Source organism: Echinops telfairi, unplaced genomic scaffold, assembly GCF_000313985.2.
Source record: "Echinops telfairi isolate 266 unplaced genomic scaffold, ASM31398v2 ScPeMD7_7474;HRSCAF=8512, whole genome shotgun sequence".
NCBI lineage: Eukaryota > Metazoa > Chordata > Mammalia > Afrosoricida > Tenrecidae > Echinops > Echinops telfairi.
Genome location: NW_022111378.1, coordinates 3416789 through 3430116, shown reverse-complemented (window position 1 = coordinate 3430116; position 13328 = coordinate 3416789). Strand labels below are relative to the sequence as shown.

The 13328-nt window shown below is 37.5% G+C and overlaps 1 protein-coding gene and 1 non-coding gene across 4 annotated transcripts in view; both read right to left on the bottom strand.

The window, feature by feature from the left end:
• GRM7 (glutamate metabotropic receptor 7) overlaps positions 1–13328 on the bottom strand; it is a 1182365-nt gene that overhangs the window by 773483 nt on the left and 395554 nt on the right. The gene's annotated exons all lie outside the window — the stretch shown is intronic.
• On the bottom strand, positions 3352–3514 carry LOC115874026. Its single transcript, XR_004048766.1, has one exon. It is a non-coding gene; the product is annotated as a U1 spliceosomal RNA (small nuclear RNA).

Here is a 13328-nt window from a genome sequence, read left to right as displayed (position 1 = left end):
TGGTCAAAGTGACTATCTTGGCTTAGGCATGAGTCAACCATCTTTTTTGTTGTTGAATCAATCATCCAGTGTCTTTCTTCAGGATTAGTAATTGATCAACAGGATCAGATTTTACTAAATGGAACTTCTATGGCCCAATTCGAACCAAAATCAAGGAAGTCATCATAATATCTGCTCCAACAACTTTCCAAACTCACTATGAATATATTGAGGTCCATTTTGGAACTGATCAATATAAAAGGAAAAAGTACAATACACTTTCTAAGAGCTCACGTATTTTGTTTGTTGTAATGAGGTCACTGGGTCATTTCTGGCTCATCCTGACACTGTATCATAGATGGCAACAATCGGTAGTCCTAGATCATCCTCAAAAATCACAGCTATGTTTTAGTCCATTGTTGTAGCCACTTCATCTCATCAATAGTCTGCACCAAGCATAGTGTCCTTTCCTAGATTTGGACCCAAAGTACCTGATTAGAAGTTTTGTCATCCTCCTTGTTCAATAGCTACATGACTGAGCTGATGCAGGCCAATATATTTTCTGATGTTTACTTGTGGTAACCTCTTAATTTCACTAATAAGGCACTCCCACCCCCAATCAGGAGTATTGTCTGTCATAAATTCTGTGTGGTCATTGCAACTGATTTTGGAACCCAGTAGAAAAGTAGAATATCACAGAATTGGGAGGATGGTTGGTGTCAAGGAAAGATAAGGAAGGATGCTGGCTAGCCTTTCATCTGACCTCGATTCAAAGGAATCATCCTTGGGAAGGCGTGAAATTCAATTCTTCTTGCCCTTTGTATAGCCAGAGGAGAATGCTCACTCATTTCCTCAACTATTTATTTACTGATGCAACCATTTATTAATTAGCTTTAGCAAAATTTTGCTTATGGAAGTAATCATATTGCTCAATAATTTCCCCATTCTGCTGCATCACTGGCTTTTTTTGGAAATGGGTACAAATATGAATCTCGTCAGTCAGCTGACTAGATAGGAGTCTCCCAAAACTCTTGACATTCTATTTCTAAGAGAGAGAAAGAAAGAACAAAAATGGCCAGTGACTTCCATATGAATAGCAGTGGAGTATTATCTGATCTAGAACCAAAATATATGACACTTATTTTAGAAGGCCACTTCCTCTATATAGAGTTGCCCTTGATGACATGGATGGAGTAACGTTTCTATATCTTCACTTGCTAATGAGGCACAATTCAGCTGGCGAGAACAGCTGGTGAGAACAGTGGCAAATATCCACTAATCAGAGCCGAATCTACAAATTATGAATCTATGAAAATTGTCACAAATAATATGAAACTCTTGAAGAGTTATCTCCTAGGCACCAGTGAGCTGCAATGTATTGGTGTTGACCATGGTGAATTAGACAGCCATATAGTTTTCTATGCTGGGAATGGCAAATTTGAAAGAACGGCATTGAACGCACTGTCAAAAAGAACATTTCAAAATCTATTCCAACGTACAACATTTGCAGTGATAGGAAAATATGCTTAAAAGGAAGACCAGTTAATATGACTATTACTCAAATTTATAACTCATGCACTAATGCTGAAAGTAAAGAAATAGAAGATTTTTTTTTTACTAATTTCTGCAGTCTGAAATTTCTCAAACATGCAATTGATACTGGTGATTGGAATACAAAAGTGGGCAACGAAGAAGAGGTATCAGTGGTTGGGAAATATGCCTTGGCAGATAAAAGAAATAAAGCTGGAGCTTATATACCAGATTTTTACAAAACTAATGACCTATTCCTTGGAAATATCTTTATTCAACAATATATACAGTGACTGTACACATGTAGAAGAACAATAGGTTTCTACCAATGATTTCAGTCTGAAATTGATGAAACATGCAATCGAGGTACATTGCTAATTATTGGCAATTGGAATGCAAAAGTTGTAAACAAAGAGGCAGGAATAATAGTTGGAAAATATGGTCTCAGTGCTAAAAAGAAACATGGCCCGAGCGCTCCATAGAGGAAAGGAAAGCAGGACGTTGTCCTCCATATTTTGGACGGATTATCAGGAGAGACCAGTCCTTGGAGAAGGACATCATGCTAGTTAAAGTGGAGAGGCAGCAAATAATAGTAAGTTTCTGTGTTTCATTCTGTTGTGCATGGGATCACTATGGGTCAGAACTAACAACTATATATATATCATGAGATACAATCTAAAGACATTGAGTCAAGTGCCTTTGTAGAAAGAAACGTGGAGAAGCTCAATGCCATTAGTCAGAAGAAGACCAGCTGCTGACTGCAGAACCCAGAACTAATTGTTCATATTGATACTTAGGTTGAAGCTGAAGAAAATTAAAACAAGTTCATGAGAGCATGATAGCTAAAATATAACGTCGAGGATAACCCACCTGAATCTAGATGCCATCTCAAGAATAGATATGATGCATTGACTACTAGTGCCCAAAGGCAGACAGATGAATTGTTAGATGACGCCAAGAAGTTGATACACGAAGAAAGCAAAAGTTCATTAACAAGGGAGAAAATGAAGACAAGACCAAATGAATCCCAGAAGAGAGCTATACGTTGTTCTTGAGCATAGAGAAGCCAACACAGGGAATGATGAAATAAAATAGTATTTCAAATGGCTGCTCAAGGAAACAAAGGAAAGCATCCTAATAAAATGTAAAAAGACCAGGAGTCTGAAACACAAAATAGAAGAATATGTTTGGCACATCTATTAAAGTTTCAAGTTGTAATGCAGAAAGATTCTTTAAGCCAAATATTGAACAATGCAGGAAGCATCAAAAGAAGATGAAAGAAATGTACGGGGTCACTCAAACCAAACACCGAACTCACTGCCATCACGTCCATGTCAACTTCTAGCAACCCTATAGGACGGGGTAGAACTGACCCTGCGGGTCTCTAAGACTAGCTCTTAATAGTAGAGAGCCCCATCTTTCTCCCTTGGAGAAGGTGGTGGTTTCAAACTGCTGACCTTGAAGTTAGCAGCTCAATGCATAAACACTATTCCACCAGGGCTCCTATATGGTTCAATGGTTCAATGTTCAACCATTTAGAGAGGTAGCTCATGATGAAGAACTGATGATAATGGATCACACAATTTAAAATTGTTTTAAAGGCATTGTTGGAGGGGCGGTTAGTGGAAGTGGTGGAATGTCATTTGAGATGTTTCAACAAAGGGATGCACTCACTCATCAGTGGCATGATTTGGGGAAGACAGCATGCTCTAATTTAAACACATTTATTTTCTGGCCATTTGTCCTATTATGGTGGCTTGTGTTTTGCTGTGATTATTGTACCAATCTTTCAAAAACCAACAGAGTCACCCATGGATATATTTCAATGGAGCTCCCCCCCCCCAGGGGAGAGCGCGAACACAGTCCCCCACTACCACAAATTATGCGGTAGAGTTTCCCACATTTGGGGAAATCGCAGGAGTCAGCACATCTGGAGTGCAATGGATAAGCCTCGCCCTAGGAAACTAACTCCGTGATCATGGTATCGCCCCTGCCAGGTAAGTATTTCAATGGAGCTTGTTGACTAAAAATGTACTAGTGATCTAACTTAGAAAATGTGCCATTGGAAACCTTAAGGATCCCAACATAATTTCTCCCCCTGTAAGACTGTCCTGCTTTGGACACCTCAATGAAGAAGGTTTTCATGCTTGTTTGGTGAAGCATAAGGGCAGCATGAACATGAGACGCCCCCCCCCCCCAAAAAAAAATAGACCTGAATAGTGGCGGCATAATATGACATAAATGGACATTAATAGGACAGGGGGGAAATGACACAGGACTGGGCAATAATTTGTCCTGTTAACATCAACTTGGTGAAGGCTAGCAATAATTAAGAACAGTCTCTGTGCTTACATTTACAGAGATCAATGTATGAACATTTGCTTCAGCACTTATTATATATCAACGTGAGCAAGGCATGTTTACTTTCTTAGTCCGTTTCCTTAATTGTAAAATGAATATATGATATTTAACTCATCACTGTCAGGAGAAAAAGATTACACAAGGTATTAAGCATAGTACCTGATAAACGCTCAATAATTACTGTAAGCCAAAATTACTGATCATTTCAAAAGAATACCATATGCCCCATGGGGAAGATTTATAAAGCTCCTCAATAAAATTATAATAATGTCTCTAAAAGGAACCAGGATATACACCATAGATATATAAATGGACTTAGAGATTACACTTAATCTGAGCCATAAACCAAGAACAATTAATTCTTGGAATGTGGCTCAACACAATACTTGCCCTGATGAAGAGGTGCTATCGCCAAATGTGGTGAAGAATAGATAGTGCACAGTATCAGAAAGCATAGCATCTGGGTCTTAAAGGCTTGTCTTAAAACCAGGAGCCATCTAAGTGGGCTGTCAGATAAATCCACATGGGAGAAGGATTATACATAAAATTGTAAATAATAAAATGTAAGACCAAAGGAGGAAACAGTATTTGAGCTTAAATTCTGCACCCAGTTTGCAGAAGACTATGGATAACAGTGAAACCCCAAAACCCATTTGCAGTGTCCCCAAGAAATCAAGCCTCTAGTGACTCCCCTCTGACCACAGACCAGGGAAATGAACACATTTCTATCAGACAGAATGCATTGCGGAGTGGATTATTGCAGATGTAGTTGGGTAATATTTAACACCTTATCATTTGATCTTCCTTTTGACTCATTTTAAATTTATTTTAGTTTTTAATATATTCTAATTTATTTTAGATTGATAATTTTATATTTTATTTTGTGATTGCTGTTGTTTTGTATTTTTCTGTATATAGAAGCCAGGATAAGTAAATCTGTAAAGACAATAATTGAATTAATAGTTTCTTAGGTTATGGTATGGGAGGCTGGCAGGAAATAGGAATCTAATAACAATGAGTGCAAGAAGGAAGGAAATACTCTAAAATTGAATGTGGTAAGGATTGCTTAACTCTCTCTAATATGTTTGAATTATTGAATTGTATGATATGTTAATTATATGACAAGAAAAAATTTTAAAGCTGGCCAATAATATTATTGCTAGTATTCTTTTTCATTACTAAATTATTATTGATAATTATATGAAAATGTAATGTAAAAATTAGAAACAAAATCATGAAATAGAAACATCTGCAACAGAAATTTCAAGATGAGTCAGCAGTGTCAAATGATTAATGTTAAGGCTAGAGATCATTACATGGTCCATAAGAGCAGACTATTTTAATATATAAATATTCATCAAGAGAAGATTGCTAAATATATTATAGTTCATCTGATTTAATGCCATATGGGCATTAAAAATGGAAATGTAGTTCTATTTATTTATAGATACTATGATGTATGGCATAGGAAAAACAAGTAGTGTATAAAATAGAGAAAAAGATCCAGTTGCAAAAGATGAGTGTATAATATCTGAGTAAATCTACATAATAAAATATTAGTAGTATGTATATTTGGAGAATATATTTTTCTTTATATATATGTATGCATATCTTGACAGCTATTAATATTTTATTATTGATAGTTGAGTGAACATACATTGTCAGTAATTGGAAACAAAAAAATATATATGCATTATTTATTGTTGTCAGTTACCATCAAATTTTCTCCCAACTCGGGAAGCCCAATGCATGATGAAGTGAAACGATGCCTGGTCCTTACCATCCACATGATTGATTACAGATCACATCATTGTGGTCCATAGGTTCCGAGTGATTGATTTTTGATAAGTAGAAGCAGGCATTTCTTCCTAGTATTTCTTAGTCTAGAAGCTCTTCCAAAACTTGTTTAGCACCCTAGCAACATGCTAGCCCCCACTGACAGATAGGTAGGGTCTGCCCATGGTGGATATTGCCATGAATGAAATATGAATTTACTACATGGAAGAATCACCAATTCATCACTTTCTGCTCCACCTCTCTTCTTCTCTGGAGATTTCTTCAAGGGGAATTATTACACTTTGAATATGACTTCTTATTATCAGTGATATTGATAAGGTTTCTCTCAAAGAGAAGTGCTTTTTACATTTAATTGGATCTTTCCTACTTTCAGGCTTAGTTGAAGAAATGAAACATACAAAGCCATGTGGAAGGAACTGCTACTATTTCTGCACTTGACTTTTAAGGAGCGCTAAGTGAGGAATATCAGCTTCTACATATATTGTGCTGGAATTTCTCACCTTTTCTCTATATTATTTCTTCTTTTGTTATTGGGAAATAAAAGCTTTGTTAATTGTTTTCTTTTTAAATAGCCAAAAGATTGTTAGTGAAGCAGTACCATTTAAAAAGTCTTCTCTTCCAGGCCTGAGCACCCTGTGGGGTGTGGGAGTGTCTGTAAACTACTAAAAATTGCTAATGACAAAACAGTGGATTTTATTTACTTTTGGATAATGGCACCTTAAATGGTGAAAAAGTTGAGGTTATCCAAAGGTTAAAACATACTATGATGTTATTTAGTTATTTTGTGAATTATCAGTTAATTTAGAAAGGTTTTGTTCATTTGTTACTTACACCATTCTCTGAACTTAATTTTGAAAGCATGTAAGGACAGAGCAATGGGGTAAATGAACAAAGCATGTCAAAGTAGAAAAGTTTTGAGTGGATTAATTTCTAAGCCAATCCAAACTCCAAGCCATTGCCATAGAGTGGATTCTGAGTCACATCCACAGGACAGGATAGAGTAGGTAGCCCTGGTGACTTAGGGGGTTACATGCTGGGATGCTAATCACAAGATCAGCAGTTTGAAACCACTACCCACCATGTGGGAGAAAGATGAGACTTTTTACTCTTGTAAAGATTTACTGTCTCTGAAACCCACAGGAGCAATTATATGATGTTCAATTGGGTCTCTTTGAGTCAGAATCAACTTTGTGGCTGTTGAGAGAAAGTGGACAGGCGAGAACGACCTCTGAGAATTTCCAAAATTCTAATGTTTATGAAAGCAGCCTGCTACATCATTCTGTTTTATCAATCTGTGAATGTGTTAAACTAAAGTCCTGTCTCCCAAGCGAGGCAAAAAGGCATGCTCGCTTTACGAAAGAGCAGGCACAGCTTATAACACACAGGGTTTCTTTGGTTGCACAATTTAATGTTCTTTAAGAAGTGTGAATTTAGAAAATTGACAATTGACTAGGAAATTGGAGTCAAAATGATTATAGGATAGTCTACCCAATTAAAAGCAAACAAATAAACTCACAAAACATGACTTCACAATGAAGGTTAAGTAGTCGATGCATAAAGGACACAATGCACTTGTTCAAAATTAAATTCAAAACAAAACAAGGCAAGGCTAGTGAAGTATGGTCAAAGAGATCAGTAAATATAGTAAGACTAAAGAGGACATGATGGTAAATGGTCACTGCGGACGTGTGGTCACAGGGGACATTTAATTGCTGCAATTCAGATACAGAAGTCAGACACAGAGGACAGATTGAAGAATGATGGAATGATTGAAGAATGATGGAATTTAGAGTTTCCTAAACTCAAAATCTTTTAGAAGCACACAATCTGATCTTCATCCTGGGTGATGGCTCTGAGACACCGACTTGCTATTAGTGTCGAATGCCTAAGCCCCAGTGGCAGTCAGGGTGCTTCACCTGTAGCATACCTGATGTTAAGCTTTCCTTTGAAAGTAGTTAAGTATAGCTGCAGTTCTACTTTGTCCTATTGGGTCACTGTGAGTTGGCGTGGTCAGTGAGATAGCTCACATTCATAAATGAAAGAATATTTCATATTCTCTGATTAAAGACTTAGCACTGGGAAAATATAATTACTACCCCAAATAATCTATAGATATAATGAAATTCAAATTCCAACATAGTTCTCTACTGAAATACCAAAGCCAACACCCAATTGTATATGGAAAGGAAAGAAGCCTTGCATAGCTGAAATAATACAGTCATTGAATAAGGGGCTTCATGGGTCTATATTCTAAAGCATAAGATGCAGTCCTGGTGGTTCTGGAAGATAAGCATTGGATTATTGACTTCTAGGGAAGCAATTCAAAATGGCCAGCTGCTCAGTGGAAGTAAAGTGGGGCTATTTGCTTCTATAAAGATGTACAGCCGTGAAAGCCCTAATTGAAATTGAGGTGTAATCCATGTAGAAGGCTGCAATCTTGGCTCTTCATCAGCAAGTGCTTCAAGTTCTCGTCATTTTCACCCAGCACAGTTGTGTCATCCACATGTCACAGACTGTTCATAAGCCTTCCTCCAACCAAGACTTACCCTTACATAATTTGGGCACATTGTGAGAGAGACCAATCCCTGGAGGACATCATATTTATTCAAATGGAAGGGAAGTGCAAACAATGAAGGCCCCAAAGAGACGGATGGACACAGTGGCTGCAACAATGGGCGCAGGCATAGGAACATGGTGAGGATGTCACAGGGGTGTGCAGTGTTTCATTCTGCTGTGGGTAATGTTCCTATGGCTCGCAGTAGGCTTGGTGGCACCTAATAACAATACAGAACTTAAAACCCTACTGAGAAAAGGAAATTACAGTTATAGAGGCTGGTTTTGTAGACTACAACATATGAATGTTTGACTTTTATAAAGTAAAAGCTTAAATGACTTGGACACTATTTACAGGAGCAGTGAGGATTAGGGATAGTCCAACACTTCAATAGCACTCATTTCAAAGAACTACGCCTACTAGACTAACACATGTTCTTAAAAACACAAAGAGTGCAAACAGTAAATATGTGTTCGTCCTGGGTCCAACACTCATCGGGCATCCTAAAAACCAGAGAATAAAATGAAAGCCCAATGACCATCAATTTCATAAGCGTGGGATAGCAGTCATCTGCTTTTCTCACATTAGAGAGTTCAGCCTTAATTCAAGGAAGTATTTCAGTGTCTGAAATCTGCTACAGAAGAGTTTAAGATTTTGTCCAGTTTCCTAAGTGGTTTTCCAAATGGCATACTTTCGGGATGACCTACGGAGGTTGTTGTACACTTCCTTCTGTAAGGTCCTCGTGTAGATTAAGTCCCAGTGAATTTGCTCTGACCATAGTCCGGAGGTGTGAATAGACTTGCTAGCAAATAGAGAACATTGGAAAGTTAATTGTGGCAGATATGACTCCCTGTCTTTGAGTCAGTTCTGACTCAGAGCGGCCCTGTAGGATAGTGTAGAACTGCCTCTGGTTGCAAAACTATAGTCTAAAGGAGTAGAAAGGCTGGTCTTTTTCCCACGGAGTGGCTGGTGAATTTCAGCTGCAGCCTTGTGGTTAGCAATCCAACTTCTAACCACTGTGACGCCAGAGCCCCTATGCCAAAGGTTCGGCTGAAATGTCATACGTTATCATTTGATCTCCCTTTGACCCATATTAAATTTGTTCCAGATTTAAATATTATATGCTTTGTTTTCTATTAAGATTTTACTGTTTTCTTTTGCAGTTGTTGGGTTTTGTTTGTTTCATTGCTTCTTATTTTGTTTTGTATGGTTTTCTACATATGAAATCCAGGATAGGTAAATTTTTAGATATACTATAGGTAAATCTATAGTACTGGCTTAAGCATCACCGAGGGTCATGGCAGAGGAGGTCAGAGGAAAATGGGGAGCTAATAACAATGACTACCAGAAAGAAGAAAATCTAAAACCGTTTGTGGTGATGATTGTACAACTATTTTAATATGATTGAATTGCTGCATTCAGTATGATGTGAATTACATGCCAATAAAGTTATTAAAAGTTTATCATATCTGAAGGATTTAACAAAAAAACCAACAACTAGGGTGTGTGACTTTAGGTACACCCTCAGGAAAGACCATTTTTCACAAAGGTCATCATGTTTAGTAGAATCGAGGGGCAGTGAAAACAAAGGGAATTCTCCAGGAGATGTATTGGCACAATAGCTAGAAAAATGAACGCAAACACTGATAATCATGGCTCACAACTGGACGTGTCCATCTTTTATACATGGGGTCTTCAGGAGCTAGAACCCACTGAATGATAATAGTCAACATCGGTAAGTTGTTATGAGAAGTAAAGCATATAAGGTGCATACACCTCTTGCACATAATGGAAATGCAGTGCATGTTAATGCCATCATTTTTGGGGGGTAACAGTGACACATCCACCTTTTAATTTTAATCCAGGCCAAGGTGCTAGTACAAATTAGTAAGTGGATGAGTTGTAAATATTTTGAAAGGTGAATGATAGTCATTATATTCCACACAAGCTATAATATACTAATTTCTCTGGTAGTTTATTTTAAACTATCATTTTTCAGTGTTGTTAGACTACAATTTCTCAAACTGCCATCGGTGCAGGTAAAAGATTATAATTAAAGGAGCTGAAAGATTGAGGAAAGGATCCTAAGAACAATTCCGTTTGGAAATCACCTTATTAACCAACAAAGGGGATTTTACTTCCTAGGAATTCTGTCACTGATTCATTAATATTCAGTGAGTCTCTCAGATCGTAAGAAGATATGAAATATTTTTAAAACTTTCAGTATAGTGCAGAAAAAAACAGAGCTAAATTTAGTGTTTTTCTCCTCACTGCTGTTCATTTGCTAGAGTATTAAGTAAATATAATTCCTAGATAGATTTACTCCCTCTTAAATGACACAGTGGTAGCATTCATAAAGTTTAAGATGAATTATGCATTTCTTATTCAGCATTAGGTAGATTACAGCCCCCAAGTCTTTAGCCTGGGCCAGGGAGAAAGCAAGTTTCAAGTTGTCTCCGGGAAGAAGAGTTCAGCCAACACTTCTTAATACAAATGAACTAGATGAAATGATAAATGGGTAAGTCAATATTTTATTTTATACCATTTCCAACATTATTATTTGTATTTTTTTCAAAGGTCGTATCGGTATCTAATTCACAGATCGTACCATTGAATGGTTCAGTCATAAATCTGCATTACAGAGCAAGCCCAGGTGATCTCTGTGACCTGAAATGGAGCCAGCTTGGTGAAAATCAATGTAGGGGCAGTGAAGTATTGAATTTGCATCTTTCACCCAAGTCCCTCCAAGGGACCTGTTCCTGCATGGGTCTGGTAAGAAGGCGAGGGAAGCTACTGACAGGAGTAATTGTAAACAGCATTCCCTGGAATGCCATCCTGCAGCTTGTAAAAAGAGCCCTCAGAGGAACAGGAGGAGGGAATCTCATTTCCAGCAAGAACCAGGCATGGTGTGAGTGCGGTGGTCCTGAGATCCCTGCGCAGTGAAGCTTGTGAATTCAGAAGACCGTGATAGCATCAGAGGCACAGCCACCACCGAACCGGAAGGCAGAACACGAAACAGATGGTGGTTGAGGACTCTTGGGCAGAAGGTTGGCTTGAGGAAGGCAATGCCTCTGGACACTTGGGGAAAGTGGCTTACTGACCCTGGGAAGTGGAGCTCAGTGCCTTTAGGCTGAGGCTTACAGGACCAGGTTGCCCGGGCCCACTTAATTCAGGAGGTGCTGACCCACGGAGCTTGAACCAAATGCCTTCTGGCTGTGGCTGGCCCTTTAGGGAATGTATTAGAAGACCTGAAAATGCTTTTTAATATGTCCTGATAAACAAGTACCCTGAGCAACCTGTAGACGTCCTTAACAAACTCTTTATTTATACGTCGTGTCTGTGAGTTCTGTGTAGCCATCGCCATGGAGATTAGAGGACATAGAAACCACAGTGAAGTCACTCTGGGATGGAATCAACTTGATGGCAGTGAATTTGACTTTGAGTGAGGGGTCAAATAGGGAATAATAATACAGACAGCACAACCAACCTGTAAACTACATACAACTATCCAGTTAGAAAACCTGATTTAGGTTTACTTTTCAGACCAGAAGAGTCACTTCCATAAGTAGCATTTATGTTCTTAGGGACAAAGAGAATTATGAGGAGGAAACAAAATACAGTAGATGCTTTAACTGCATAGGCCTGGAGTAAATGTTTGTATGGCTGTGTGTGTGTGTGTGTGTGTGTTCTGTGTTTGGGAGGTAGCAACAGCATGGGATTGTCATTTTCTCCATAAACATCAAATACAGTATTACTCCACTCATAGTAATGTTTTAGTTGTATATTAAGATACCATATTCTTCACATAACATTCTTGAAACAAAGCCCAACACATCTATCTAATAATCAACATATTTATTTCAATGTGGAGAAGAACAAAAAATACAACTATGCTAGATGGTCCCATTTTTCCTTTTCCTATGGGATTTTCAAAGGTAATCTCTAAGATCTATAATTTCTGCTTTGTGGTTTCATCTTTAAACCACCACCTCTCTATGATTTTGTCCCACTGTGGTGGCTTACATGTTGCCATGATACTAGACGCTATACTAATGTTAAATACCAGTAACGTCAATCATGGGGGTGAAGTTTCAGCGGAACTTTCAGACTACGTTGGCATAAAAAGAAAGGTCTGGTGATACATTTCTAAATATAGACTAATGAAAAAAAATATTGTGGATCACACAGACTATTATCTCATAGTACTGGAAAACTAGATCACCCCCCTCGCCAATTTAGAAGGCATTATACAATAGTGACAACCATGCGCTCAAACATACTAATAGTCAGAAATAAGCTGAAGGGTAGGACATTATTATGTTATGTTCTATGTGGGCTCAACAGAAAATAGAGCTGATTTAAGAGCACTAACAACAGCAACAATATCAGAACTTTCCACATATGTTTATATGGTTTATATGTCTCTACAATGTTTGGGGGCCGAGAGGTAAACAGTGAGCCCTTCCAATAAAGTTAATTATATAGTGGTTTATATAAATGGATTTGTCTAATAGAAATGTCCAATCTTTGGGCTAGGTAAAATTCAAACTGTGAAGAATGAAACATCTGATAAGATGATGTAAAACAATAATGAATAATAAGTAAGGGAGAGAATGATGGAAATAAAGCGCTGAATAAAGACAAAAGAAGGGGGTTTCTAAATGAAATTTTATTTCAGGTGTTTCCTTCAGAATAATTTCAATTAACTAGGAAATGTCCTTAGAGAGTCTGATGCTGTGATATGACTTTGACTTCAATAAAACACAGAAACGATTCTCTAAAAATCTTGGTTTTCACATTAGCCGATAGAAATGCTTAACAAAAATATTAAATTCATTAAAATCATCTGTTAATAAGGAAGACAATTAATAAAAAATATGAACTAAAGGAAGGAAAAATTAAGGAAGGAAGGGACTTGAATGTCTAGCACATGACTAGGCATTTTGAAGAGGATGTAAGAGAAGTTATTTTTAGAAGGCAGAGAATGTTTCTTTTTTTTATTAAATAATTATTTTATTAGGGGCTCATACAACTCATCACAATCTGTACATACGTCATCTGTGTCCAGCACATTAGTACATATGTTGACTTCATCATTCTTACAACA